Source organism: Rosa chinensis, chromosome 6 (genome assembly GCF_002994745.2).
Source record: "Rosa chinensis cultivar Old Blush chromosome 6, RchiOBHm-V2, whole genome shotgun sequence".
Lineage (NCBI taxonomy): Eukaryota > Viridiplantae > Streptophyta > Magnoliopsida > Rosales > Rosaceae > Rosa > Rosa chinensis.
In genome coordinates, this window is record NC_037093.1 from 52,652,546 (window position 1) to 52,678,607 (window position 26,062).

Below are 26,062 nucleotides of genomic sequence, written 5' to 3' on the forward strand. Positions count from 1 at the left end.
ATCGTCAATGTGTATGGAAAATCTTTCCTTAAACTCATACGCACTCTCATAATCAATTGACATTTCTTTATTTCTGGAATCATTTCACATGTCGGAGTGTCCTCCAGTATTGATTCATGGACATAATAATCAGAGACAATCTTATGAGAGAGATTCTCTTCATTGATGATTAATGGATCAGTTTGTGCCTTACTCGTCCTCTTCTTCCATGGGTGAGTGTCAGTCAAACCAAGTGGCCTCCCTCTCTTCCTTTGGGGAGCCATGGCCTCAACCACACCTCCACTAAGTGTGGTTGCAGCGCCTCTATCTGCGGTGTCGTGCCCCTTGTTGGGGACTTCTAACCTTGCAGGCACATTTGCAGTTGGTATATGTGATCTCTTCACTTTTGCGATATTAGTAAATGCATCAGGCATCAAATCTGCCACGTTTTGAAAATCGTTTATTCTTTTCACTTCACTTTCACACTATGAAGTGCGGGGATCAAAATGAGACAGAGTAGGGACAAACCACGACAATTCCTGTCGTTCCCTTGGAAAATATTTTTTCCTATCTCCCCTTAACGACGTGAAGACTGTCTCATCAAAGTGACAATCCGCAAATCTAGCGGTAAAGAGATCTCCTGTCAAGGGTTCCAAATAGCGGATACTGGTTGGAGATTCTTATCCAACATAAATACCTAATCGTCTCTACGGACTCATTTTTGTGCACTGTGGGGGTGCAATAGGTACATATATTGCGCAACCAAATATGCGTAAGTGTGAAATATCAGGCTCATATCCAATTACCAACTGGTATGCATAAAATGGTTGGCTAGCAGTGGGTCTAAAACGAATAAGTAAAGCTGCGTGTAATATTGCATAACCCTAGGTAGATATAGGCAGGTTGGTAGGCATAACCAGTGCCCTAACTCCCATCTATAGCTTTTTGATGGTGGCTTCTGCGAGACCATTTTGTGTATGCACATGGGGTACATGATGCTCTACATCGATCCCAATAGACATGCAATTATCATCAAATGTTTTTGATGTAAACTCTCCAGCGTTATCAAGCCTTATAGACTTCATAGGGTGATCAAGGTGGTGAGCCCTTAAATGTATAATCTGTGCTAGGAGTTTTGCAAATGCAGCATTTCTTGTGGACAATAATGCGACATGTGACCAGTGTGTCGAAGCATCCTCCAGAACCATAAAGTACTTGAATGGTCCGCATTTTGGATGGATAGGTCCACATATATCTCCTTGTATCCTTTGTAAGAATGGAAGAAGGGAATGTTTTGTTTTGTATCTTTAGTATAGAAAGGTGTCGATCCTGTTTTTGCTAAAGAGCAGGCTTTGCAAAACAAGTGATGTGCCTTTGAAATAGTCAATGAGGCATAATGGGAGGGAGGTAGTGCTTGTGGTACTTCAGAAGGCAATGGCTGCATTTGAGCAGTACTAGGATAGACACCTTGCAGTATGGCAGATTTTTGTCTAATTTTATTTTTCACTCGAAAGAAGGGATGTCCTTGTGAGTTCTTTAAAATACGGATTATCATGTCACGACCAGGGTGCCCTAGGTGGTCCTGCCAAATCATGTATGAGTCAGTGTCCCACATTTCATTGTTGGTGACAACGTAGGATTCAATGATCTGAATAGTAGTGAGGTATAATCCACTAGATTGACTCATTAGTTTCTCTAAAATGCGTTTCCTTCCACATTCATTAGAAGTAATATAAAGGTATTCGGTTCCATTCTCACAGTGGGTTTCTACATGATAACTGTTGGTACGAATATCTTTGAAACTTAACAAGGTTCGATTAGCTCTTGGTGCATACAGAGCGTCTGTAACTTGAAACATTAATTGTGTAGTTAGGCAGCAAAAATTTGGCAGTTCCTCGCCATTTTATTACTTGTGATGATCCAATCATCGTGGTCACAGAGGAATTATAGGCTATTAATTCAATGAATAATTGCCTATTCCTTAATATGGTGTGGGTAGTCCCATATTATCAATTAAGGACTTAAGTTCCCCTCGATTCATTCCTACAAGTACATAAGAGGTATTATTAATTAATTCGAAAAATATATCTCATATTCTTTAGAGTATTTCTATTTTAGGTAGAATGATAATCTTTTCATTCTAATAATTTTTTCTCTAGATGTATTGCTTTACATCTTTATAGTGCTATTTCGAACCATGTAAATATGTGTAGTAAAAATCGAATAAATTCAATGCTTCAGAATAAAATCTAAAATTTATTAATAAGCCAACGATAATCGAATCAAGGTCTTGTTTAGAAATCTAATTCATCAAATCATAATTGAAATAAACTTTAAGACTAAGCAATAGTCTAATTAGAAATGAGGCATTATGCCTTCACAACTGTTTTTGGAAAATAAAATAAATAAATAAAGCAGATCAGTCAAAATCTAGAGCATCCATTGACTGAGCAAGTTTCTTGTTGCCATTGAAGTCTGCAATTGTGAGGTTGATGTCTGGGTCATGACCTCCTTCTTCCATATAGTGAGCCTTTTGTTCTTTAGACTCCCTATACCTCTTGTAAGTGGCTGCTACTTTGTTGCTTGCTTGACAGTTCTTGTACCAATGCCCAATGACTCCACACCTATAGCATGGTTCATTGCCAGCTCTTTCCTTTTTGACTGAAAGGTTCCTAGGTGCCTTTTGCACCTTGTTTCCATGACCACTAGGGCCAGCACCACCATCTCTGCGCCATACATTGGGAGGGCCTCCACGACCCATACCATGAACCCCATGTCCCTTTCCACGTGGTGCATTGTTACCACTTGGGTAGGGATCAGCACGTCCAACCCCCTTTGCATTGGGGTTCTTTCTACCTTTCACTTGCCATAATTAGCCTCGGAAATTTTCTTTGTCCCAACGGGCCTGGCATTGTTGCTCAAAAGAATCTTATTATGCCTCTCAGTCACTTGCAGTAGGTTGATTATAATTAGCTTATTGAAGGTTGTGATTCTTTTGTTGTCATACTCCAATCTATACTGGTTCGCTAGTATAAGTGCTGAAGTAGGAAAGGTGGAAAGAGTCTTCTCGATCATATCATTTTCTGATGTGCTCATATTTTCCTATATTTCTATGCCTCTTAATATTGACATTTATGTTTACTTCTCTTTATTCATGATTCATTTATATGTTTTAGTGTTTTTGTAGGTTTGTTTCGTATAAAGAGAAGAAAAGAAGCTAAAATGTGCTAACTAGGATTGAAAGGCGATTGCAATACCACATTCCAGAATCTGTCTGTGCAGAATACCTAACTTCGCCGAATTACTAGAAAATATTTGTATCGAACCAGACAATGAGTCTTATATTCATGGAAAGCTAAGGATGTCTACTTTCTGTAGAATTTTACGGATCTTGATTTCGATACTTCTGGAGAAAGTTATGATTATTTGAGTAAAGATAGGTCGAACAGAAAATCTGCTCAGGAATTTACAACCATTCGTGGAGAACTCAAGTTCCGTGGCACGCGATCGTCAATCCTAATGTTTCAAGCAAGTTAATTCAGATGAGGATTAAATGTTGAACTTATTCCTACTTCTACAAGAGTTATTTCAAGGTTTTCCCATTCCAAATGAAGAAATGAATCTAAACCCAAGTTTTACAAGAAAACATGAAGCCAAAGATGAGCAGAAATCTTCCCTATATAAGGGGATCATGAATTTAGATGAGAAAGGAAGTCTCGGGAGCATAATGTAGATGCCTAAAGAACAGAGACGACTCATCCATCTTCCCCTTCTTTTTCCTTCCATTCTTTTTATGTTTTTGCTATGTTTTATTTAGTTATTTTTTGCTAAACCTTTTTCTAGGGTTAGGATGATGCTCTATCATGATTGTTTATGTACTTTGATGATTTATTGATGGATTTATAGTTTCTTTATGATGAATACTTAATCACTATTTGAATTTATGCTTTATGTTTAAGTTCTTTGATTGATCACCTTAGGGCTTTGCATATAGTAATTGGAAGACAAATTTGAAGCAGAGATGCAACATAATTTGATTAGCTTCTTGTGATTAAGTGTGGTAAAATTACATTATTACTTGAGAAAGACTAATGGTTTGCTTGATTCCCTTGTTTTCTAAAGTGTAATGAGTCTTGCATGTTAAATTTATACCTGAGAAGGATAAATTGCATAGTTAGGATATAAGATCTTTACCCAAGAGGGAGAGCATCATACACTTAAAGAAAACTATGGTCTAGCTAGAGTACCTGAGAAGGACTTAGATATGAGAATTATCATCTAGAGAAACAAAAGAATCTATTAATTGCATTGAAACATAAATAGGATTGTTAGTGGTTGATTCTGAAACCCTATGTTTTATCATTATATGTTTCTTTCTTTCTTTAATTTTCACATTATTTGTTTAGTCGAAAACCTTAAAACCATATCTTCTTTAGTTTGATTGTTTATGTATTTTTGTGTTTGGATTAATTAGGTTAGGATTTAAATTGATTATCAATTCTCAGTTGGAACAACCTCGTACTTGCACACTATATTAACGACGATTCGTGCTCTTGCGAGTTTTAATTAAAATTTCAGAACAACAACATGTTCTTGTTGAAGTCATTGACCCTTTTGTAGTCAAGCAAGCGGATTTCATTCCACTGAACGGTCAGTTCTGGGAGTAAAGTGTCATGAATGTTCCCTAAACGTCCTTTAAGGGCATCCCACAGTTCTTTAGGTGTCTTCAACTGAAGGTACTCCCAACGTAGGCTAGGATCAATATGTAGCCTTAAAAACATTAAGGCACTTGCTTTCATCTTATTAGATGGTACATCGTCTTTGGGGTCGGTAATGGTGGTAGTGTAGTCTTTTGCCACAAAGGCGGTTTCCACATCAGAAATCCAACGATGGTACTCAAGTCCTTCTGAGTCCAAAATGTCAAATTCAGGTCGATTTGGATCAGCCATCTACATAAAACAAGAGAGAAGATATAATCATAAAGACATCCACGTGAATTATTTTTCAAAAATATGAATTAGATTTCAAGACCAAGATTCGTAATGGTCAAATTTTTTTTTCGATGCTATGTGAAAATGCTTTGTCAAGGTAAGTATGTATTTATAATGCGCATGAATTTTCATATCATGGCAAAACACGATTTATATGTAGCATTCTAAATAAGGAATAACCATAGAACGTTTAATCATGAATAAAAATATAAAGGCATGCATAGGAACAATTGTAGAAGGTAGTAACAATTATAATATAGAGGCATGCATAGGAAAAAATTATATAAGCGTAAATGAAATAAAACATGCTCAAAATTTCATAAATAATATATAACAAAATATATATGGCATGCTTAAAATAAAATATAAACAATAGCATAATATAAAGGCATGCGTAGGCATAATTATATAAGCGTAGATAAAATTCACAAGACATGCTTTAGATTCCATGAATATATATGACACATATAATAAGATACATGAAAAATGGAATATAAACAAGGTAGCCAATGTGAGAGCCTTGAATTCTAGGAACTAGCTTAGGGAGTTACCTAGTCAAAAGTGAGCATTCCTTAGCCTTGATGAATACCTATCCTGATTTTTAAATGAGTCATAGTCATGTTCTCCCATTTCGTCATATTTCTTTTACTTCGACTAGAAATCAAATAATTCCCGCTTTTAATTTATTTCTTACCTTTTTAGCATATTTCATTATTCACCTTTTCGATAAAGACGAAGAAAAAAAATTACCAATTCGCTGAAGTAGAGAGAAGTTTATCAATATTGTAGGCTAGAATATCTGCACTATTAATTACTAGCTAGCTAATGCACAATGTTGACTTGTTTTTACCAGAGGGACGGGCATATATATTTTTGACCTACCTGTTCATGAAATTTATTTACTTGACACGATTATTTGCTTGCTGCACAATTTTTGACTGAGCTTTTGAAGCTTAATTTGATTGGAAAGCGTGGGGGAGGGTCTGAATGTTGAATGTTTGAAGTTGATGCATGCTAACCCTTTACACGACAAGATCATACTACTTTGACTCAAGCAAATTCAATTCAATTTATTTGTCGATTTATACTGGAAGGCAGTCAGGCAGCTATATTCGAGTTGTACATAAACCTGGACCATTTGCTTAATCAAAAGACCAATAACGAGTCTAAAAGACCAAATTAGTATTACACAAAAGGCCAAGGTCGCTCTTATAGACATCTATTGGTCAAATATATTTGGGTCAAATTGACGGGGTTGTCTAGAGTACTTAGATGTTTATCATATACTCATTTACATCTAAAAAATAACTCTATTTACCACAATGACAACAAAATTGTTGTCAGATTTGTAAATGAGTGTATCACATACATACAGATACCGTAGAATTTCCCCAAATGGACAGCAAATACATCTAGTTTTTGATATTTTAATATTCAGTAACAGAAATCTGAGTATCATCTGGTATATTAATTCCAAAGAGGCATGCTATGAGGTTTTTCAAATTTCTTATACATTTACATTATCGAAAAACCCATAAAATGATACGCAGTATATATATAGCCTTTGATTTCTTTGTGCCCGAAATGCATTCCATTGTATGGGAAAACAAAACAAAAAATGAACAAGCTCCTCAACTTAATTTAGGGAAAAATATTATTCTTGACTGAGAATCGTTATTAACACTATCCTGGAAGCGTCTAATAGTAGTTTTTCCTTCTCTTTATACCCTAAACGTACGTTTGCACGACCCCTTAAGCTTAATACTTTCTTCAATATTTGAATGCTACTTAGACCACGTTTAACGTATTAAACAAGGTTGAAAGCCATGCATTGATGCATATATGTTGGTGAGTATAAATACCCATATGTGTAAGTAATTTAACTCACCTCATCTCCACATATCCTTCAATTGTCGTTTTAGATCTTAACCTTTGCTAGCTAGCTCTTCCAAGTTTTATAGTACAATTTCGTCATCATGGGTGTTCTTAATGTTATCGGAGTTACAGCAGTTCTACTGCTATTTTTCATAAGCATGCAATTGTCTGAGGCTGGCAGGGTGTTGCATGACGAGGAAGAAAACTTGACGAAGAAGGCTGTTCTTCCTCCCGGTGGACCTAATGGTCACACAAACGTGCCTGGTCCTGCGACTCCTACTAGTGGTCATGCTGCAACCATTAACCAAAGAAACTTTGCAGGCCACACTACTACAGAAAACTCGACGAAGAACAAACTTTTCGTTTTAATGGAGTCGAAGCAGAAAGGTGGTCAGCCTCCCCAGGGACCTAATCCTCCCACCAACGTGCCTGGTCCTGCGACTCCTACTAGCGGTCATGCTGCAACCATTAACCAAAGAAACTTTGCAGGCCAGACTACTACAGAAAACTTGACGAAGAACAAACTTTTCGTTTTAATGGAGTCGAAGCAGAAAGGTGGACGCCCTTCCCAGGGACCTAATGGTAACACCAACGTGCCTGGTCCTGCGACTCCTACTAGTGGTCATGCTGCAACCATTAACCAAAGAAACTTTGCAGGCCACACCACTGTAGAAAACTTGACGAAGAACAAACTTTTTGTCTTAATGGAGTCGAAGCAGAGGGGTACTCCCCCTTCCGGTGGACCTAATCCGCCCACCAACACGCCTGGTCATAAGCCTCCTGCTAGTGGTCATGCTGCTTCAACCATTAACCAAAGAAATTAACTTTGCAGGCCTCCTCCATATGCGTACCCTAACTTCAGGTTTCCAGTGCAAACCGGCATGGTCATGAATCATAAATAAGTCGATTGGTAAATGGTAATAAACTCGTGCCACAGCAGATACTAGTATAGTAATTTATTGTTATATACGTACTATAACAATAATGTTATAGTCTAACGTCAAATAATGTTATACCATCAATTTATTGTTGTAATCTTTTTTTTTTCCGATAAAATTTATTGTTGTAATATCTAGCTGTACACAATGTACATGAATAAAATGATTACGTGAATTATTTTTAGCAGCATACTTTATTATGTTTTGCATTATGCACTTTGACGAAGTTATCACATAGGATTAATTATGGCTCTTGCAAACAAATCTTTTTTAACAATTTGTACGTGTGTTGCTCACTGGATCATAAAAAAAGGACGGAAATTGTAGCGAGGGATTGCCTTATCAATTTTGGAAGTGCTACACCCTGTTTAGAAATTTAGGACTTGTATTGACATGCAACACGAATGAATTTCGAACAGGGTTGACCTCCAATTGTAGAGCCAAGGTAAAAAGAAAATGACTAGTAGCCACTTTGATCACCTCGATCTGTTGCCACTACAACAACTCTTATGGTAATTTTGGAAGAAAAAAAATCTTATGGTAAATAACAGAAGTATAATAGGTAATTGTTTTAGTAATTGAGTGCTTAGTGTATTAGATTCGTGAATGACATATATGCATAGGCATATACAGTAAAATTAGGGTTAATGATAAAAGAGGTCATTCTGAAGTACTTTATTATAATTCAGGATACACAAATATCCCATGATAATTAAGGTCACCTCTTAACGACCGGACACTGAAAATACAAATAATTACAAAAACTACCACTAAAAGCACTCACTTCAAGACGCTAGGCCTCTCCAATTTCACATTCGACAGTTGCAGTTTGCAATTTCGTCCCCTCCGATCTCGTTTCCGCCGTCGCCTCCAGTTGGTCCTCCCTCCACAAGTACGCCTTTTTCTCCTTTTTTTCACTCACTCGTTCAGATATGTTAATCGAAATCCCTCTAATTTCTTAATTCCTTTCTCATTTCATCTTCGTCGATTAAGAATCCTCTGTTTTTAAGTTTTGTTTTCGATGCAAAGCTCGTTCACTTTCATAGATTTTTTCTTCTGCCTTTTCAAATATGTTAAGCTTTCTGCTTCCTTGCTTTGTGTGATTTTCTTTTTGATGATGACAATGATGTGTTTCTTTGTTATAGGCAATTAGTTCATTTTGGCTGCAATTGATGGTGTGTTTTGGCTCCTCCACTCCGGCGTCCTCTATTAGAGAATTCCGATTTCGACCTTGAACACAAGCTCGGACCCGACGACAATTACCTCCTCCAATCAGAGCCTTCCTCCAGCCAAATTCACCAACCACCGCCGCCAGCTTCCGATTGACTTTGGCATTTTACCATGGCTGTGTTCTTTCTGGCGATCGACTGCTCTTTTCTCTTCACATCTTGAAGCTTTTCACCAAAACCAGAAGCAGGTTGCTATAATAATATGTGTTGCATGAAGGGACATATGTTTTATAAGAAAATAATTTAAGTAGGGAAAATCGTCCGTACAGTACCTGACGTTTTCCCTATTCTAAACTTCAGTACCTCACGTTCAGAAAATATTAGAACGGTACCTGAGGTTTTGACCCTGATCGAAGATTGATACCTAGTGTCGTTAGCTCCATTACAAAAACTGACGGCTGGCATATTTTGATCATTAAATGACCAATTTACCCTTTAGTGTTTGTTTTCTTTATTTTTTTCATATAATAAAAAAAATTCTATTATTTTTGAAAAATTATTTAAATTTTTGGTTTGTTAAATTTTATCTTTTGAGCCCGTAGGATTAAACTAGATGTCGTTTCGAGATTGTAGAACTTTCAGAGGATTTTTCGTGCACCCGAGCTATTTTTAATAATTTTTGGAAGTTGGTAATATCCAAAAATATAATTAAAAATAGAAATTAGAGCGGTTTAATGTGGAGTGTCCATTGTAATCACCGTTTGATCTCAGCCGTTGGATTTGAGTATATATAAGTTGAACCAGCTTGAGGAGCACCAGATTACCGCCCAGACCGACCTCGGTCTCGACCGTTTTGTAACGACAGGCTCAGACCGATGGTATCTCCACTTTCCGGTGAGCACCCGACGTCAGACAGGCGTCGTTCGACTCCTCTCGTTATCGCCAACCGGAGCTCGATCGTCCCTGCTCCGAACGACCTGCGACGGAGGTAGGAAGAATCCCGAAAACTTCTCGGGTTCGCCAGCGGGTTTTCCGATTCCGGCTTGGTCATAGCGTCTCACTGGTGTCAGAAGCTTCCTTTCGACCTCGCCGACCTATCCATAGTGTTGGTTTGTCCAGATGATAAGACATGAGAGAGAATCGAAGGGGAGAATAATTTTGGGATTTCCGGCAAGTTTCCAAGCTTCTTGCCGACCAATGTGTTTTAGTTTGCTTGCAATTATTGTCTTTTGAAGATTATGCTTTCTGGGTTTTGATTGTTTCAGTGTATAACAGCTAGATTTGGGTACTGTGATTTGTTGGGCCACTGTGTTCTTGAATCAAAATATGCTTTGGATTTTGATTTTTGTGTGAAATAAACAGATAGGAGAGATAGCTGATACAGATTCATTGATTGAGGGAAGAGAAATAGAGGAAACTGATAGCGGACTGGTTAGTCCAAGGACTCCAAACTTGAATAGACCAGAGGGGATGGACGAGAGAGAGAGAGAGAGAGAGAGAGAGAGAGAGAGAGAGAGAGAGAGAGAGAGTTCTGGGTTTGAATGGGGACGAGAGAGAGAGGAACAGTAGGGAGAGAAAAAAATACAAAAAAAATGTATAGATAAAAAATAATGGATTAAGACATGAAAAGACAAAAATATCCTTCAGCTGTCAAGTTCCATAACGGAGCTAACAGCACCAGGTACCAATCTTCAGTCGGAGTCAAAATCTCAGATACCGTTTTGATATTTTCTGAACGTGAGGTACTGAAATTTAGAATGGGGAAAAAGTTAGGTACTGTACGGACGATTTTCCCATTTGAGTATTAATATTCAGTGGACTCATTTTGCATGCTTAATGATCATTGGAGTCCACATCCTCTCTTGTAAGTGGAAGGGGAAGAAAGTTTCTTGATTCCTAGCCTCACTAGTATAGATAGTCTATTCCTGAGGCCTTATTGGTGTAATCCCTGAAGTTTCTATTATTTTTTCTTTATCTGTGCTTGTTTTTTGAACATGTTTAACTATACTCATAATCGCCGAGTTGTTTACAGCATTAAAAGAAAAAAGAAAAATCAAGCTTCAACTTTATTCTGATTTGCCATCATGCAGGTTATTAGCAAGCTCTGCACTATTGCCTACCATGAGTCAGGGCATGCATTGTTGGTGGACTAACTGGCTTCCATCTGTACCTTATAGGTACCAATCAGGTCAGACATCTACTCGGTATATTTGTTGGTTTAGCATGAATTGCTATCTACATTACTCTAGTTGGATTTGTTTCATCATATGTGAGAAAGGACGGACTTTAGGTCTAGTTATAGTAAAATGGTCCATAAAGTATCAGGGCCATGACTAAAGTGGTAGTACTAATTCCGTAAGTGTCTCACACGCTCTTGATGAACTTGACTAATGGAAAAATTGTATTTTCCAGCTTCTTAAATTATTCTCGTTATCATTTTTCAGGTGACATTGCTCGAATCACGAGATAGACTTGGTGGCCGGTTTCATACTGATTACTCATTTGGTTGTCCAGTAGATATGGGAGCATCATGGTAAATTTATCTCTTGTTTACTTTTATTATAGTTTGGTTTGTACGTAGTTGCATGTTTCATAAACAAATCCTCATGAGTAGTGATGTGGTTATGTACTTTTCCTAGTCCTACATCACTCTTCACATTTTGATGAATTTGTGGCAGGTAAGGTAAAGTAGATTGCTTATCTTGTTTGTTGGGCATGGGAAGTAAAACTAAAGTATATGACACTTATGTCTAATGCACGAATGCCTAATTTCATGTTGCTACCATATTGTTTAAAGTGTGCAGTGAAGCAAGAGCACAACCCAATTCCCCAAAAGCAAGAACATGGAAGCTTTTAAAGAGCTTGGCTCCACCTGTAATGGCTGCAGCTCTGCTCTTATCTCCAATCTTCATTACTCCTAATAATCACACTCTTGCTGGGTTTAGCTTCGTTCAGTATGTAATACTTGTTTCAGTTTCAATTTGATGAATGTTTAGTTGTAGACAAATAAAATTGTGCTTGTTGCTTTAGTGGGTAAATATGTATTTTTGCATCATAACCTTTTTTGGATTAGATTTTTAGTTGAAGCTCGAGTTTCTGTGCTTTGAGGGTGTCATTTTTTGCTTCATAATCAAATTGGTGAAAATCCCTCCCCTATTACTATTGCTATCATATGTTAGGAGTTGCTTCCAGTTTTCAGGTATCGCAAATGAATGGAAAGAATTGGATATTTTAAGCCACTTTTGTGTGGGAGATTTTCATCTTGATTGATAAATACTATTGTTATACACATTGCATGTCACTGTCATACACGTCACTGACCAATTATTAACCAAGCCACATTGCATGTCACTGTTATACATGTCACTGACCAAGTCACTAGCTAGTGAAGTCATTGGCCAGCTCAATCGCCTAGTTACTGTTAACCTCATCAAGTCATACGAAAAGTCACTTATTATGTCACTGTCAATCACTAGTAAAGTCACTGTTAACCAGAAGTTACTGGCAAAGTTACTGACCATGTCATTGTCAATCCTTGGCCAAGTCACTATCAATTCCTGATCAAGTCACTGTTAATCTCAAGTCACCGGCAAAGTTACTGACCATGTCATTATTAATCTCCGGGCAAGTTACTGTTAATCTCAAGTCATTGTTAAACTCAAGTCACCGGAAAAGTCATTGGCCAAGTTATGTCACTGGGCATGTCATAGTCATGAACATGTCACTAATCATGTCACTGGCAATCCTTGGTCAAGTTGCATGTCATTTATTATGTCACTGTTACACATGTCACTGTGAATCTCTGGCAAAATCATTTTTAAACTCAAGTTATTGGTAAAGTCGTTGCTAATTCTTGGCTAAGTTACTAGCCATGTCATTGGCTATGTCATTGGTCAAGTTACTGACAAAGTCACTGTCAACCGAAAGTCTCTATACATGTCACATTTATAAACATGTCATTGTATCCTTGGCCAAGTCACTAACACAGTTACTGGTCAAGTCACTAATAACCTCGAGTCAATGACCATGTCACAGTTATGAACATGTCACTGTCAATCCCTGGCCAAGTCACTATCACACTCAAGTCATCGACAAAGTCACTGTTAACCTTAAATCACTGATCATGTAACTGACCATGTAACTTACAATGTATGTAACTGACCATGTAATTGATCATGTCATTGACATGGCCTGTGACTTCACTGGGCCAACTCCTTGGCAACGTGTGTTAACCGCATGTCATAGATTATGTAACTGACCATGTCACTTACAATGTATGTAACTGACCATGTAACTGATCATGTAACTTCAAGGCAAAGTCACATTTGGGTGAGAAGTAATCTAGCAATGGAAATCTAGGTGAGGAGATATCCCCTCAAGGTAAATTTGGGTGAGGAGGAAAGTAATTCCCTAAGCACGAATCTATGTGAGTTGAAATCCCCTTACGGCCACGTATGGGTGAAGAGCAATCCCCTCGAGGCGAATCCAGGTGAGTAGAAATTCTCTCGCCTAGATTCGCCTCTAGATGAATCTGGGTGAGGAGCAAGGATTGAAACCAATTTACCTGTGAAGTTACTAGGCATGTCACGGTCATGACCATATCACTCTCAAAGTCACCAATTATGTCACTCTCAATCAGATATCACTTGCCAAGTCATTGTCAATCTCATGTCACTTGCCAAGTCATTTGCAAAGTCACTGTCAATCTCTGACCAAGTCACTGTTAACCTCAAGTCGCTGACAATGTTACTGTTATATCCATGTCACTGACCAAGTTACTAGCCAGGTCCCTAGTTAGTGAGGTCACTAGCCAGTTCACTGTTAACCTTAAGTCACTAGCTATGTTACTGACCATGTTACAGTCATGAACATGTCACTAACCAAATTACTGGCCAAGTCACATTGCATATAAGTAACCATGTCACTGTTATACATTTATAGAAGTCATTAGCTATGTCACTGGCCAGACCAGGTCTCTAGTTAGGGAAGTCATTGGACATGTCAGTCATGAACATGTCACTGACCATGTTACTGATCATGTAACTATCAAAGTCACTGGCCAAGTCATTGATCAAGTCAAATGGCATGTCACTGTCAAGTCACTATTATACACATGTCATTGGCTAGGCCAGGTCCTTAGTTTGTAAAATTATTGATTAGGTCACTATTAACCTCAAGGCACTGGTTATGTCATTGGCCAAGTTACTGATCAGGTTACAGTTTGTAACGTTATACACATGTCACTGACCAAGTCATTGTTATACACCTCATTGGCTAGGCCAGGTCCTTAGTTTGTAAGGTTATTGGCCAGGTCACTGTTAACCTCAAGGCACTGGTTATGTCATTGGTCAAGTTACTGATCAGGTTACAGTTTGTAAGGTTATACACATGTCACTGACCAAGTCACTGTTATACACATGTCATTGGCTAGCTAGGCCAGGTCCTTTATTTGTAAGGTTATTGGCCATGTCACTGTTAACCTCAAGGCACTGGTTATGTCATTGGCCAAGTTACTGGTCAGGTTACAATTACGAACATGTCACTGTCAATCCATGGCCAAGTCACTGTCAATCTCTGACCAAGTCACTGTTAACCTCAAGTCACTGGCCAAGTCCCTAGTTAATGAGATCACTGGTCAAGTCATTGTTAACCTCAAGTCGCTGCCTATGTCACTGGCCATGTCACAGTCATGAACATGTCACTAATCACTGTTAACCTTAAGTCATTGGCCAAATTACTGGCCATGTCACGATCATGAATATGTCACTGACCAAGTCACTGATCATGTAAACAGTCCCCAAATACACATTTTCATTTAAATTTTATATATTCTTAATTTCTTAGCTTACAAAATCAAAAGAAGAGCCGTCACAAAAGGTGTGAGGAGTATACAATAGCATTAATTAGCTCATCTGAAATCAATCTCTCAGATTTCAAGCAACTGATTGAAGAGCTCTGTCAAAGCTCTCTTCTACAGTTGAGGCACCTTTGACGAGGACGTGGTCTAGATGTGCAAGTCTTGATTGGCTGAAAAGCAGTGAGTAGAATCATTAACCATTATGTTATACAGTAGCTAACACTTGAATTATAATACCCCGAGTGAAGATATTCCCCATAATTATGACTACCCAATTCTCTTGTGTTCACCAACAAACTTTACCTGACAAAACGAGAAGGTAGGTTTCCAAGGTGAATACAGCATACGACCAGGTTGGCTAGAGTTTCTGGATCCTCTGCATCCTGTGAGAAACACAAAATGACTCCATATTACTCAAATATTGAAAACATGTGCATGTTCAGTGCCATTTTCTAGTTGAAAAGCAGGATGTTCATATATTTGGAGCATTACTAAATCCATAATAATGCACACAACAATATTTGAACTCACAAATCAACATACTAGTGTGTATCTATGCTATCAGATTGAGTTCAGCCATAAGACTGTAATCATGTACTTATGTATAGTGCAAATTATATTACATTTGTCCAAATTGACTACTACCTGTAGACATTTCAAAATCTCTAACTAAGCTACAACTAATTAATGAGACTTGCCTTGTTCCATGCTTCAAGAAGCAGTGTTTCCCTTTCCATTCAAAACCAAGCTTGTAACCTAAGACTTCTCAGAGAAATCTTGGAAGATGAGATATGCCTCCTGTAACTTAGAACCACCCTGAATACAATGAAAGTGTAATTAGAAACATGGACTATAACTTTTCTGTAAGGGAACTATAAAGGGAGAACAAAATTGATGAATTACCACAGCCAGATTTTGCCATGCTGTTTCAAGTTGAGTTAAGGTGTGGTCCTCATCAATATTTTGCATTTCCTTCAGCCATCTTTTAGCATAATCAGACATATGCATTTTGAGGAATATTTGGACATTCAGCGGATCCCTGAAAAAGAATAAGTAGCATGCATCAGACTTGAGAATATATCAAGATCATCATCATTTGATAATTGGAACAACACTTCTATCACGTGACTATGCGGTAATGTATGAACTGGTTGAGGCATAACTTATCACTAGCATCATTAAAGACAAAGCTAACATAATGCAAGAGGTACATTGCATAATCTATCTAAAACTTACAAGCATGCATAGGCAATTGGTTCCTACAATTCACATTTTTTCGACCTTAAATTTTGTTTCGAATGTGAGTTTCCTGCTGCCACTAGTAATGGGGTTTTTAAATGATCTTGTACACATTTTAACCAAGTCGATTGCTTGTTCTAATAGGACTAGCTAGCTCAAGAAAATTAAAACAATACGGAAATCCGAAACATACTCCAACTAGAGAAAATAAAACTTCAAAGCACTTTAGGTGCATTCCTTATCAAAGACAATGGCAATGTAAAGCATTGTAATTTGTAAATTACTGTGTATATATTCTACTGACCGCATCAAAACTCATTTGATGTAAAATGATTAGATGTAAGAACAAACTAAAAATTTAAATAATGCTAACACTTAAACTGCATATAATAGTTGCTGATGGTTCCACTAAATGTAACACTTATAATAGAAAGTTGAATTACAACTACAAGTCATGCACTCATAATTAAGTAAACCGAGGTTCAACAAGTTGAAGCAGAAGCATATTAAGATCAATACCAAAAGGCTAAGCATGACCAGTTATCAATGTCAATACAAAGTCATAAGTTAAAACCTACCTTTCAAGGCAAGGATTTGGGAGTTTGGATTCATAAGTGCAGAGTCGGCGTTGATTCGGCACACTCATATCAATAATCACAATACTATTATGCGGCATTATTTCCCAAACACATGTGCACTTATTGGACTCTATAGTAACATGCGTAAATGTTATTGCGGATTAATCTCAACACTCGGAAGCTGCAATCAGATTAGATCACATGAACTTATCAATCACTTTTTATAACAGTCAAAACCTCCCAGAGTACTTCTATTATTCAAAAGCTGGCTACTAAAGCCAGCAATTCCTTGTGAGCTAACTACCAGATTTGAACAGAGACTATAAACTTCACAAACTCAGATCTATCTGAAGCTTGATGAGAAGTAAAGCAATAAAAAACGAAGTCCAAACTACGAATCAAGCACAGTATGACAAAAAAATCAACTATCTGAGCTAAGAACACAACTGTAACAACAAATTGAACAAACTGAACCTAATGAATCATTGACCAAAATTGCACATTGAAAAGCAGAAATCATTAGAAATAGTTGAAGAAAAGAGTTATTACTATACTACCTTCGCCATAATTAACAGCAGCTCGAAGCGGAGTCTCCTGCTCTTAGGTGAAATTTCAAAATTGAAGTTAGGGTTACAATCAAAGAAAACCTATAAATCAAATTCTTCATGATTTGAGAATCAAGAACCTGAGCTAAACACATCTAAGACAAACAATTAAGCAAAACCGGACAAAAAAAAAACAGCAATCCAAAAATTTCATTTCGCAAACAGAATAAAGCAAAAACTAAATCAAAGAAAGCATTAGATCTCGAGAGAGGTGGTAGTTGGGATTGGGAACCTTTTCGCTCCTCATTTCTCTCTGTCGCTACTCAAAATTACACAAATTTTAGTCTCAATTTGAAAAATAGGACCAAATAATAACTAAAATTCTAGTCAATTTCATTCACCTACGTCCAGATATTACACTATCAAGTTTCAACTTCACAAGCTTTTCCAGAAACCAAACAGAGATCAAATAAGAGAATAGAGAGAGGCTGAGAAAGAGACTGAACCTGAAGAACAGCTTCAATGTCGGACTCGACGGTGGAGTAGATCGAGGCGAGTGAAGACATAGTCGCCGGAGACGTTAGAGTCCTTCTTCTTGTCGATGTCATATCGGTCGTACTTGTTGCAGATAGCCTCGACTCTCGTCAGAAGTTCGATGACACTCATCTTCATCTTCTACCGGGTTTCTAATCGGGGCTCTGTTTTGGGATTTCTGATCAAATGGGGAGAAGATTTGAGACCTAAAATTTTTGAATGTAGAGTTATAAACGTGTATTTGGCTTTAAGGGCAGAATGGACATCAGAAAAATTAAAAATTTACCTTTTTTAACATCATCTCATTATTAATAAGGACTAAATTAATATTACTAACAATTTATAGTGGACCTTTTTATCAAGTGGGAAACTAGGTGACATTTTTATCTTTTCACACTCTAATGTGACATTTTCCATCATTTCCCTGTAAAATTATCCATATAAGTTTTCACCAATCAAGATTTTCCTGAGGCCAAACACCTTAGGTTTTTGAATCTGAATGATATATGGCTAGTCAGTGTTGGCCCTGAGGGCTGCTCAGTGAGGCGGTCGTCTCAGGCCACCGATTTCCGGAGGCCTCCAATTTAAATAATTGCCTCAGCTATGTTTCTATATATATAATATTTGTGACCACACAACCTACATATGCAACTGGCATAGCGGAAAAGCGGCTTTGACATATATATGAAAATGAGCTCAGCCTTCCTATGTTCGAATCTCTAGAGCGCGAATTCTTTCTTTTATGAGTTTATCCTTCTCCTTGTCTTTCTTTTCTTATTTTATTTTCTGTATTTTTTTTCCTCTCCTTTCGTCACTTTCTTTAATTCTTCTTTCTAGATACCAGGTTTTATAATTTTTTCTTTTGAGAATATATATACCAGGTTTTATATTTAAACATATACATATATAAGAATAATAAAGCACTAAAAAATATGCCCAAAAGCACTCAAGTTGAGACCTAAAAAGAATAAAAAATTGTTTAATTGCTAAAATGTGAAATTCAGATGAGGCCACATTTTTTTTTTTTGCCTCAAGCCTCTATAATCTTAGGACCGGCCCTGTGGCTAATCATGCATGTCAACCCAAATATATATATATATATATATATATATATATCCCTGAGTTTGACGATTTCTGAGCATGTAAGTGATCTAAGTTGGATATATAAAAACTTACACGGGCTACAGCCTAGGTTGCCCTTTCAATAATTTGTTTCAAGGTTAGGGTTTCGTGCTGATAACGTGTTTTAGGAAAAGAGATGCAGAGAGAATAGTAGAGAGAATTGGGAGAGAATGAGTTGTGCTTTTCATTAATAATAAGGGTCTCTTTATATAGAGGATTACAAGCATAGAATTAGAGTTTTACAAGGAAACATAATCGTATAACTATTTGAATATCTTACCAAGATATCTCTGAGAATATATGTAAGACTAACCCTATTACAATTCACACAAGTAATTAGAGTTTGGGCCAGACACACAAACTAGGTGTCCTTAAACATCTATTTATTATTATGAGAACTCACTTTGTCAGCTAAAGTGGTTAAGTGGGTGTGATTTTTTTTTTTTCGAGAATAAGATATTATATATATTTAAGCAATTTAGATAGGTATATCAGATATAAGTACGTCAGATAGCCAATAAGGTTTATCAATTACCCCAAATTTGAAATGCAGGAAACAAAAGTGTTACCTATGTGAGCCCCCAAAAATTTTGTTTAATTTTTGAAGGTAATTTTTTGCCAGTAAGATTTGCGCAAGGTGATACAAGTGAAGAAATCGATTTCGGAGATTGTTTTGGTGTCGAGACCACCTATTGGGCCTTATGATTTAAGTTTGGGCCTAGATTCTTTCATTTGGGCCTAGAAGGTTACAGAAGTTTAGTGAGGTGACCGTTTGTTGAAGTTTCGAAGATAATAATTTGAGTTGTAACAAAGTTTTGGATTTTGAGTTTTGACGAGATCGAGTGTTGGGCCTAGGACGAAGTCGAGAAATAACTTAGGAAGTCTCCGACGAAAAATGAATAAAAGAAAAGTTACCAGCTCAAAACCAAAAGCAATTAACTAGAAGAGTTTCGTAATTCGTCGCAAGGGAAAAATTGATATTTCACGTACTTAAGTATAAATAGGAACTTGAAAACCCTAGAACTCACTCTCCCTCTCTTCTCAGCCGCGCCCTTCTCTCTTTCTCCCCCGACCTCTCGCTCCCTCTCTCTTTTTCTTCCCTCTGCCACTACCGGAGACTCCATCTCCGGCCACCATCTCACCACACCACCTCCACCAGTCGACGCAGCACCTAAATTCAACCCAAAACCCACCCAGAATCACCGGCATGCACTGCCGGCAGCCTCCACCTTGATATCCCGTGACGGCGATGCCACTGTTCCTTGAGCCTTGCTGGTTTCGGCCTTTTCCTCTGATCACCGCCACCTTGGTTCGAAGTAAAGGGGCCTGGAGACCAAAACCGTGAAGTCTCAATGTTGACCAACCACAGAGGGCCGCGTACACGCCGTTGATGGAATTCCTGCAAGTATACAGGGTGGATGTAGTATAGTAATGGAAGAGAAGGGGTTGTCGTTCCCACCAGGATATTAAGTCAATTCACAATATGAAAACCTAAATTAATTAAATCCAAAAACACACAAAACAAGAAACACAAATCGATTAAGACACACACAATGACTCAAACTAAGACTATGATTTTCACGGTTTTGAAAAGAGTTGTTGATAATGGGAAAATAACTTGAAAACAGAAACTTAAAAAGTGAATCTAAATAAACTGAAATTGAAAAGAGTCTATAATGATTGAAAGTAAAAATATGATGATGATGAGCCTAGGGTGTCGGAATCAACCACAAGCAATCTTATCTACGTTTTGAACCAACCAAAGGATTCTTTCGTTTCTCCAGATGATAATTCCCGTATCTAAGTCCTTCTCAGGTACTCTAGACCATAGTTTTCCTTAAGTGCATGATTCTCTCCCTCTCGGGTAAAGGTCGTATATCCTAACTATGTAGTTTATCCTTCTCAGGTATAAATTTAACATGCAGGACTCATTACACTTTAGAAAAAAAAGAAATCAAGCAAATCATTATTCTTTCTCAAGTAATAATGTAATTTACAATTCTTAATTACATGAAACTAATATGAATTATATTGCAGCTATGCCTCAAATTCATCTTCTGATAACTAGATGCAAAGCCCTAAAGGTCGCGAATCAATAGAACTTTAACATAAGCAACAATTCAAGAAGAGATTAAGAATTCATCTGAAAAGAAACTAATATATAATCCATCAATTGAATATCAAAACATGTAAACAATATGCTAGGGCCTCATCCTAGCCCTAGAAAAGAGGTTTAGCTACTCATGTTCAAAGAAAACATAATAGAAAATCTTAAAAACATAAAAGAACTTGTTGAATGGAGATGGAAGGTGAACACGTGATGGCAGCAGCTTTCTTTGATGAGAATCTGATGGTGAATCCTTCTCCTCCATCTTGACACATTCTCCTTTTATAAGATGCAACTTTTCCTTCTTGCTTTAGGCATCTGGAACTCCTTAATCACTTAGCACAAAAGAAAGGTGATGTGGCATTCTAAAATTCCAAAGAAACATATGTTGGGCTCTCAGACGGTCCATAATGCTATACCAATTTTCCCAGAATTTTGCTAAGTCATTCAGGCCTTGAAAACTCGAGCTCTTAGAAACACATCACAGATTCGCGTATCGACTGAACTGCCTGTACTTCAATGGCCGTATCTCCCTCTAGAGATATCTAAACCACGAACCGTAAAATTCTCCAAAAACTAGACATTCAGGGCTTTCCGTGTATATAAGGCACGTTTTCTGGTTGTCTCTGGATCAGTACAGTTTAATCCTCAAAGTTAGCCATTCAGCAGAGGCTGCTTCAGTTTTTAGGATTGCAAAGCACCTTCAATCCTTTTCCTCTCTTTTTCCTTCTTTTTCTCATCCTTGCTCTTCATACCTATAAACACACTAAACTAAGTAAATGAACCATAAACAAGGAGAACTAAACATAAATATCAAGATTAAGAGGCATAACAAAATAGGAAAATATGAGCACATCAGCCGTCGACGGAGGGCTTTGCTTCTGCAACCCTTCGATTTCTAGCCTCCAGTTCGAAACAAGCGAAGTCAACTCCAAGGATAGAATCAGCACCTCACAATCCTCCAAAGCCCCCTAATTTTGACCTCCAATTCCGACCAGAGCCGCCGCACGCGCTACATGTGCCACCCCCGCCGCGTGAGCCACCACAGCTCCGCCGCTCATGAATGTTGGATTTCTAGATAGTTTCCATTAGGTAATCATCTTACCCTCTCTTGATTAAAATCCCGATTTTCGATGAGGATTGAGAAACCCTAACCCACTGTCATTTAATTTCAAAATGAGGTTCTTGGATTTCTGCGATTTGGAGTTTCGGAGAAGATAACCTACTGGGGTAGCTTTGGTTGAAATCAGATATGGTAAGGATATTCTGCAGTTTCTGTTTTAGATATAAATGGTTTAGGGTTGTTTATTTATGGTATATTGTCTGCTACGGATTTGAATGATTGGTGATGTTGGAATTGCAGCCACGACAGAATTAAACTCTTAATTGGAAAAGAAGATTAGTAAGGGCCTGGTTTGGTGATCTTGTAATTGTTATGGTTGAGTTGAACAAATTATGATGGTGATTTGAGGATGATGTTGAATGGTTGGAAAATGGATTGAACGAAGGTTAATTTAAGATGACATTTTGGGTCAAATGCTTACATAGTTTGGTAATTGAGATTGAATTAGTTTTGAGAAGTAAATTAGTGACACAAGCATTGTTTCTGCTGCATTTTTGATTGTACTATGAGTATGTAAAGTTCGTAAAGTGATGAGTTTATACCAACGTCAAAATATCATATAAGGAAGTGATAGATGTTTTGGCCAAATACTTAAAAGAGATTGGTAAATGAGAATGGAGGATTGTATTTGTTCAAGTTAAAAATTAATTAGGCAAGTTACAATTGAAACAATCCTAGACTTATCATATCTGAAATGACTTTTAAGAAGCGAAGTCATTTGGGAATGGTAAGCGTATTTGTTTTCTTAAGGTAGAAATGCTAAACAAATTTTGGTCAAAGTGCCAAGTATAATTACCATATCCTAAATGATTCAAATGCTACGTCATTTGGATTATTTGGGAATGAATAATAAATTTTATCGATTAAAGAAAGATCTCTACAAACACAAGTTCTAGATCACTGTTTGATTAAAGAATAATTTGATGGGCTTTAAGGAAATTAAGTGAATGATTTAGGTACTCGGTTAATTAAGTTAATGACGTCAAGTTACTCATTGGTTAATGTTATTATAAAGGACTCGTGCATGTGCATTTGGAACTGGACGAAGTATTCAAAGTTGAGAACGAATCTAATTGTGGACGAGCACTCCATATCTAGGTAGGGTGAGTTGTCCCTTCCTTGTTAGAGGTTTTTCGATATACGTGGAATGCTATAGTAAAATAGTATGTTGCCTGCAAGTACGTTTTTGGTCGTTCATTAGTCGATGCCTCGTGATACATGTGTTTTCATAACTGATAATTGCTGATTGCGAAAACCAAGAAACTGTACCCCATTGTATGTTTGTACTAGTGTCCTGAAAGTGAATGGGACCTAAACGCGTTGATTCTTAGGTATCCCATGGTGTCTATAACCGTGAACCTCCGAAGGGGGCTATGCTCCTATGTGTGTTGAGGAAAAGGTAAGTATCAACAGTGAACCAGTCATAGGACACTTAGGGCCAGGAAATAGATACTTTCGCTACTTGTAGTCACAAGCACTACAGAGTAGTTGGCCTGTTCTCGAAGGATGACGAACCAGGCCGGTCACCGATTAGGTAAGTATCTCGGAGCTCCAAGTTGTGTGAAGCATGCTGCATATGTTTTATAAAAGAGAACAAATGTTTGTGGTTACCTCTTTTTAAATTATTTTTGATAAACGGCGCACAATATTATGTAGTAAATATTTTCAAGTATATTATTTTTCAAACCTAGCATGGTTGGGTCGGCCCTTACTGGGCATGCGAGGACGAAAGCTCACCCCCTACAACAGTGTGCAGGATTCAAGCATATGGTCTGGGAGAGTACAGAGGAGGCGCATGGCCCGACTTGGCACATTCCTCTTGGACTTTATTAAAAAAAGGTTCTGGGCCCTTATCGGATTTTGAAGTAACTCATTTATTTTGTTTTTATTTATTTGTTTCTTTTCTACTCGCTTATTTATAAAATTTCGGGAGACCCGTAACCCTGGGGCGCATCTCTCATACTTGTATTTACTTAGTAATTTGTTATTTTCCAAATTGGGCACCTATTGTAAGCCCAAATCCTTTAGCCCATTTTAAATTCCACTTTTGAAAATATGTTGTTCGGTTGCTAGAATGATTTGTACAAGAAAATATTTTGTAAACCAACAACCTAAACCCAAAAGGCCTTGCGGTTTCGGATTGATGAGTTATCGGGATGTCATTCGTGACATGTCGGTTTTTCATTGGCTCGGGGTCGAGGAGCTGTGGGACCCCTCTCTCGGGCCACCACAATCTAACTAAAACAAACGATGCATGAATACATTTCCTAAATCGTTACAAATAACTATAGAGAAGAAGTGGAAAAATGTCATCACTTTTTCTATTACAATAATTGCAATTCAACACATAATATAAACTTGATAGTGAAGAATGAGCAATGTCAACAGTGTAGTTGTAACAACAGAAAAAAAATTTAGATACAAATAGAGGAGAGTGAAATTTACACTCCCTAAATTACGAACCATACTCCCTTCATAATATTTTAATATTTTCTCAATCAGATTTTTTGAAGTTTCCAAATTTGTCCCTCCCAAACATATCTTTTGAATACATCTTCTGAAAGCTTCTCTGGAATGTCAATTATTATCATCTATGAAATCCTCCTTACATTAACTATTATAGATCTTTACTCTTAACCCTGCATCTTGATCAATGAAAATTCACCAAAAGGTATGAGGGAGATGGGAGTTGATTTGAACTTGAGAAGCATTTCTTTTTGTTTTGTGTTTAATCTGTGTTACTGGGTTTAGAAAGGGAGAAGACAGAGAAGGTAAGCATGAGCAGGCAACAAAAATGAACTTTTTTAGAAAATCTCAGATGGAATTGAGATCTTATAAGGACTTTAATTTGCTTGATCGATCATTCCAGGAATCAATTTCCTAGAAAATTTAGTTGCAAAAGCTAAGCTTTAATTGAGTTTTTTAATCTTGGTGAAATAATGGATGTATGATTCGCTAAAAGCAAAGGTTGCATAAGTACTGGAGTATGCGATAATGGATGAAGATAGTTCATAGATAATGGGTAACTGGCATTTTCAAGTTTCAGGTGAAATTCCTTCCCAATTCATATTGTCATTCAAAATCCTTCAAACTCAATAGCCAAAAAAAAAAATTCCCGACCCAAGTGGAAGCGTCTCCTTAAACTCCATAACCAAAACGCAATCTTCTTCAAATCTGTCAACTTTTGATGGCTTGAAAATCTTGGAAGAGTATCATTGAGTGAAAGACATGGAAGCAGCAACGGAGAGCTCGGCAGCGTTGAGGACAGTGACCTGGGTATTGGCAATGATCTCGAGCTCGATAGCGATGGAGCCACCAAATTTGCAGGCGACGAGGTCCGGCTTTAGCAATATATCATTTCAGCACGACGAACTTCGAAAGCCGAGCTTGGCCTTTAAACTGTGACATTTTGCGTAGAGATGGTGATCGGGAGTTCACAAATTCTCTGCTTTTGTTCTTTTCAGTTTTTATTGGTTGCTGTAAAATTCAAATGTCTTTGGAGGGTAAATTTGAGAATTTAAAAACAGAATTATTATAAAAATATAAAAAGAGTGTGGTTTGTAATTTGGGAAGTGCAAATTTCACTCCTCTCCAAATATTGCGAAAGTTGGCAGCTTCATATTTAAGGAAGATCCAGAAGTGTCTAAACCAAAAACAGATGGTAAAAGAATTTACTACTATGTAGAGCACTACACTATCAACAACAACATGATGAAATGGACAAAATGGGTGAAGGATGTCTATAACCTTGAACCATAGGTCATTATAGAGTAACTTTTAGTAAATTAAGGGTGTTATAGTCATTAATAAATTAACAAAAAATTTAATTAATAAAATAATTTGAAAAAAGTGTCTCCTAAAATCGCCTCTATATGTTTGGTTGGTGTGTTTCACCAAATGAAAAAGAATAATAAAAAATAATTAAATTATTTTATCACAATTTGATAAATGAAATTCTCATAAATAGATTTGTTTAACAGAACTGAGAACACTTGGAGCGAGCAA

The 26,062-nt window shown here is 37.2% G+C and overlaps 1 long non-coding RNA gene and 1 pseudogene across 1 annotated transcript; one reads left to right on the top strand and one right to left on the bottom strand.

Annotated features, from left to right (window-relative positions):
- Positions 1-11,064: 11,064 nt before the first annotated feature.
- On the top strand, positions 11,065-11,983 carry LOC112174588. Its single transcript, XR_002926076.2, has 3 exons — positions 11,065-11,140; positions 11,397-11,485; positions 11,750-11,983. It is a non-coding gene; the product is annotated as an uncharacterized LOC112174588 (long non-coding RNA).
- Positions 11,984-14,739: 2,756 nt separating this feature from the next.
- LOC112173411 lies at positions 14,740-17,903 on the bottom strand (annotated as a pseudogene).
- Between the last annotated feature and the right edge of the window lie 8,159 nt (positions 17,904-26,062).